The sequence below is a fragment of the Solea senegalensis genome, linkage group LG10, assembly GCF_019176455.1.
Source record: "Solea senegalensis isolate Sse05_10M linkage group LG10, IFAPA_SoseM_1, whole genome shotgun sequence".
Taxonomy (NCBI): Eukaryota; Metazoa; Chordata; class Actinopteri; order Pleuronectiformes; family Soleidae; genus Solea; species Solea senegalensis.
Window position 1 is genome coordinate 19,448,033 of NC_058030.1, and position 5,211 is coordinate 19,453,243.

The 5,211-nt window shown below is 38.7% G+C and overlaps 1 long non-coding RNA gene across 1 annotated transcript; it reads right to left on the bottom strand.

The window, feature by feature from the left end:
• Positions 1-1,418: 1,418 nt before the first annotated feature.
• On the bottom strand, positions 1,419-4,449 carry LOC122776244. The gene is made up of 2 exons (XR_006361180.1): positions 3,311-4,449; positions 1,419-2,931 (listed from the first exon to the last, which is right to left on the bottom strand). It is a non-coding gene; the product is annotated as an uncharacterized LOC122776244 (long non-coding RNA).
• Between the last annotated feature and the right edge of the window lie 762 nt (positions 4,450-5,211).

Consider the following 5,211-nt stretch of genomic DNA (forward strand, 5'->3'; position numbering starts at 1 on the left):
AACAGGGAAAACATTTTAATACCAAATGTCAGAGTTGAAAGTGGAAGACGATGTGAGTGGGAGGAAGGGTGTTGCAGAGAGAGAAGGAGAAGACAGAGCAATAAGAGGAGGTGGAGAAAAAGGGGAACTTTTTGTATGTGGGGAGCGAGGAAAGAGAGCCCCCTAACAGACGTGGAGGATCACAGGCCTGTTGTCTGGCTGCCAACCCCATCTGTCTATTCTCACATCATCTCCATCCACCACAGAAGGAAACAGAGTGAGACTATTCAGGGAGTTGGAGAGCGAGAGGAAGCGAACATGCCACATGTTGACATTATGCTCTTCTATGTCATGCCTCAGCGTGAGAGGTGAACAGCTTGTATGTTTGCCAGCACCACTGAGTAAGTGGAAACCCGGTTGGACTACAGATGTTAAATCTGTAAAAAGGAGAGGAAATAAAAGAACATCTAACACATACACTGTTGCATCCAACTACAAGTTGACTGACCTGTTGAGAAGAGGCAAGTTTGTTATCCTTTAACTGAGAAACAACTGGCTAAATTGCTTTTGATTTCAGATATCTTGACATTGTGTGTTGTGATTTTGTTGATTTACAAATATAATTCAACCCGATGACTTAGGTCATTGCATTCTTCCTTTGATATGTGCAAAAGCATCCAACACAAAACACGCGTTTTCATCTCTCACATCCTCCGTGCAGCCAAGTCAAGTCAAGTAGCTTTTCAGTATTGGAAAAAAAGAATGTGCCTTCCACTTCCTGCCTTCTAATTTGCATATTTATTACTTTTGTAGTCTGTGTTTCAAAGGAGTGGCTGTTATTTGATTTGCTTCAATCCAACTGATGTTGGCCTGGTATCAAAGTCTTTCCACTTGGGGAAAACCAAGCTGAATCTCAAAATGTTAAAAATAAACATTTGTGTCGCCCGTGGTTGCAGGCACCATGACGAGTGACGCCCGTAATAAGCTGTGAGAAGGGCTCACGTTATATATTACATGTTACCTGATTACTCGTGTTTAAAATGAATACAATATTACTTTTTCTGTAGCGATGGGACGAAATCACTTTTTGGCATTGGGTACCGATATTACAAACATGAGTATCTACCGATACCGATATTAGTCCGATATAGTCATTCTGGGCCATTTGTTTTTAATTATGAAGCTGTTAACAACATATTTGTGTTGAGTCATTTCAAATAAATAATTCTCCAACTGTGGAACAAATATTGTTAGAAGAAATAAACAACCCAAACATGACTCAGCTAAAATGCTTTCGCTGATTTTTTATATAGGATTTTTTGGATTGTGTCGAATTTAACATTTTGATCTATATCAGATTTTGACCAGTATCGGACTGAAAAAACCAGTAGTGTGAAACAGGCAGTCGCAAGAAAAACAAGACCATAAACTCATCATCCTCAGTATTGTACATGTTTTATAGGGATTATAGGTTAGAACACATGTGAGAGTAAACATCTGGCAGATGATTAGTAGTTGTGATTGTATGGATTTCAGTGGTGGAATTGTAAAATAATCACATCCGAAAACACACCATATAAAGGTCATAAGGAATATGTGGGCCTGACACGAATACTCCATTATTGTGAGCGTTAAACGTCATCGTCGAGTAGCCTTTGGTCATAATACAGCTCAGAATTCAAAGCGCTCCACTGTCTCTTGTTGGAAAATAGTGAGGAAAATTTCAAAGAAATGTTTTCAGAACTTTTCAGTGCAACCTTGCAGAGTGCAAGGCAGGCAAAAATTAGAGCCTCTCTTTCTCTGGGGTTTAAGAACACTCTAAAATAGAGAGAGTAGCAGTGGATCCATTCCTCTGGGAGCAGCTTAGAGAGAGAGAGAGCGTTCTTTCTAAATAAACTTAACTCAGCCGTGTCGTTCTCATTCTCACCTCTCTTTGATTCCCTCAGCAAAGGGATGTGCTCTGTGCTTTTACAATCTCACATCAATGGCATAATCCACTTCTCGTGCTGGTTCTTAAGAACACACACTTAGAATAATTACTTCTACTTTTTCCCCAAACACATAATTGGTTCCATTAAAAGTTTACAAAAATCAGCTGCACATCCTCCTGACTTCTGTCCCGTCTGTGTCTCTGAATTGATCTGTGTTTGCACTAAGAAATAAATTAGCATCTTATCTCAAATATACAGTACAGTATGAAGAATGCACTGTGACGTGGAGATACAGGAAATATGAGATGGCGTATAGACCCGATATAATACTGTTACTGATGTTTGTCTCCCTGGTTTCAGCAGACACTGAGGTTGTGCAGCGTGACACTGCATTTTATGTTTTTGCCCTACATTTGCATGAGATGTTATCACACAGATTTCTCATAATTCACACCCCCAACAGGATTTTCCGTCCGTTCAGTTTATCTGTTACTATCTCATACTCATAGTTATCACATACTCACAACAGTTCACATTACACATTATTAGTGTGTTACTGTGTGAGTGTGTGCATTGTAAACAGACTCAGAAATCCATCCACACAAACATCATGGGTTTGTTCCAGCATGTGTGTGTGGACTTTTCCAGTCCAGTCAGAGTTAATGACTTGTGTCAGGGTGTCAGGATTACCAGGCCCACAGCTATTCTCACTATAATGAGGAATCATTAGCTAAACCATTAGCCGAGACACTTACAGAGTCTCAATAGTTCACTCTGTTCCTTTAAAAAAAATCATACAGAAATGTGTTTTTGTTTTTGTTGTTGTTGTTGTTGGAGGCCTCTTGATCTCATTTTTGCACATACAAAGAAAGCAGTAGCAAAGTTTGCCTTTCACTTGTAATCCGGTGCTCATACATGTGGAGATAGTGGGGGAGAGAGCAGTGTGCATACCTGGTCCTTTTTCCCCCTGCAGGTTACTTGTCACTCACAGCATGTCACGGCTCAGAAAAACTGCCATCAACTGTGCAGAGTAAAATTGAGATTAGAGCTCATCCAGCACTAATAACATGTTAAATCACTAGTCAGCTGAAACATCAAATGGACATTTAAATGAGAACATTAATTGCAGGTAATGTTACATTGCAATTTTGGAAAAGTAGTAGGTTAACAAGTCTGTTACTCTGAGGGTTTTTACTTTCTCATCCATTTTGCATATTCAGTTAGGCTTCATTCATGACCTGAAGCTAAGTAATGAGATCAAGATAAAAGGTCAGAAATGTGAAGAAGACAACTGTTATCTGACATATTTTTTTACACTTTGCCTGAAGAGAGGTTTGGTGGCAAAATGCCCAGAGGTTCACTTCATTTCCCCATAACTGCCTTCTCATTTTTCCACTCACACTTTCTTTAGCCTCCCTTTCTCAAGAGCAGCTTCTCTTCATCCTCAGCCAAACAGTCATAAATTCTGAAAAACGGAAAGTAGACACTTGATATTTTAGAAGACACAACATTGGATTCTGATCCTCTTGAACTTTAGAGCAGTTCATCACTAGGGTGAACTCCAATCATAAGAAATGTCACATTTAAGCATCATTTCCTGTTTTAGTGGCTTCAGGAAAAGTCAGAAATGTTGCAGCATGCGCTAAACAAAACAAAGCTATAAAGGACATAGATGTTGTATATTGTATTTTATATTGTTGTCTGATGTTCCATATTGCCAAATCTTTTTATGAAATACATGTATAAATAAATTAGATTGTGCTCAAGCATACACTACATGCATCGTACATTATGGCTTGCTGTTATAACCTGCCAATGTTCCATGATTTGGGGCTTATCCTTTTATACTGAGCTGAATAAATGCAGTTTTGATCAACACACATGAGATATTCAAAAGAAAATCAATCAAAGGCTTCATTTGCAAAATAAAAGGACTAAATGTCAAATTTCCTCCTTCTGTTTTATAAAAGCATTCAACCAGTTCTCATGTATTGTTCTACATGCTTTTATAACACGCTCACAATCAAAAAAATGGAACATCCTCACAAACCACAACAACCAATATTGCCTCAAAGGTTATACTGTAGGCCTCCACACTCCCAGTCTCACTCAATTAAATGCCAAAGCCTTTACATGCATTGCAAAAACACAATAATACAAGATCACACTCACCCACTACACCAGTACTTCAGATACAGAACGTTTAGATACAACAGAGTACGGTTTAAAAACAGACTCCTGGTGCCTTCAGCCATCACTGCACTGAATCAGTGAGGAATCCAGCATTATGTGAATGACTCCTGACTGTGTTTGTCACGAGACGTCACTACATGTTGCACCAGGTCTATTGCCATGTAATATCCAAAAACAAAATTGCCATAATCTGTTAATTTGTGAAGTGAATGCTACGTGTTTTGTGAATGTTGTTTCTCTGTTACGTGCCATTGTACGTAAGGTGTTCCGTACCAAGTGTACAGAATCTAACTAACTAAATGTCTGACTAATAACTAATAAGAATATTTCACATGACAAGTTATAGTCTTAGGTTTGGCTTTGTGAACACGAACCAAAAATGAAAGCAATGTATCCGACTTGCATCAGGTGTCCAATTGTATATTGCAGTATGGTAAACAGGCCATAGAATAGTTATTTACCAGACAGTAGTTTGAATTACTTTAAGTTCCCACATTAATACACAGAATATACTGTAATAATATGCACAACACTTAATCACAAGAACAGGAACAGGAAGACAGTAAATGTGACAATAAAACGTTATCCTGCACCCTCTTAATTTATGTTTCACTCTTCTCTTTCTCATCATATAATGTTGCATGAACCTACAGGCTATACTGTAGGTTTCTCAATGCTTTAATGAAGTATATGTACATGTCTAAGTGGAAAGAGAACTTGACTTGTAACCGGAGGGTTGCTGAGGGTTTGAGTCCACACCAGGTCAAAGGGCAGAGGTACCCCTGAGCAAGGTACCCGACCCCCTCCATTATTCCCCGGGCGCCGCTCAGTGGCTGCCCACTGCTCCTAATTCTAGGAAGGTTCTTAGTAGAGGATGGGTTAAATGCAGAGAAAGAATTAACCCTAAATGGGATTAATAAAGTATATAAAATAATAAATAAATACAGCATTTATGGTCCACACTGTGTTTGTGTCACTGTGAGGACCTTATCACTGGTAAACTACTGAACTACATGTCTGCATATAGTATGTATCCATGAGGATGAAACTATATTTTTTATTTTTCGTATATCGTGCTTAAATGTGAGTTTGCAGTGTGTGTGTGTGT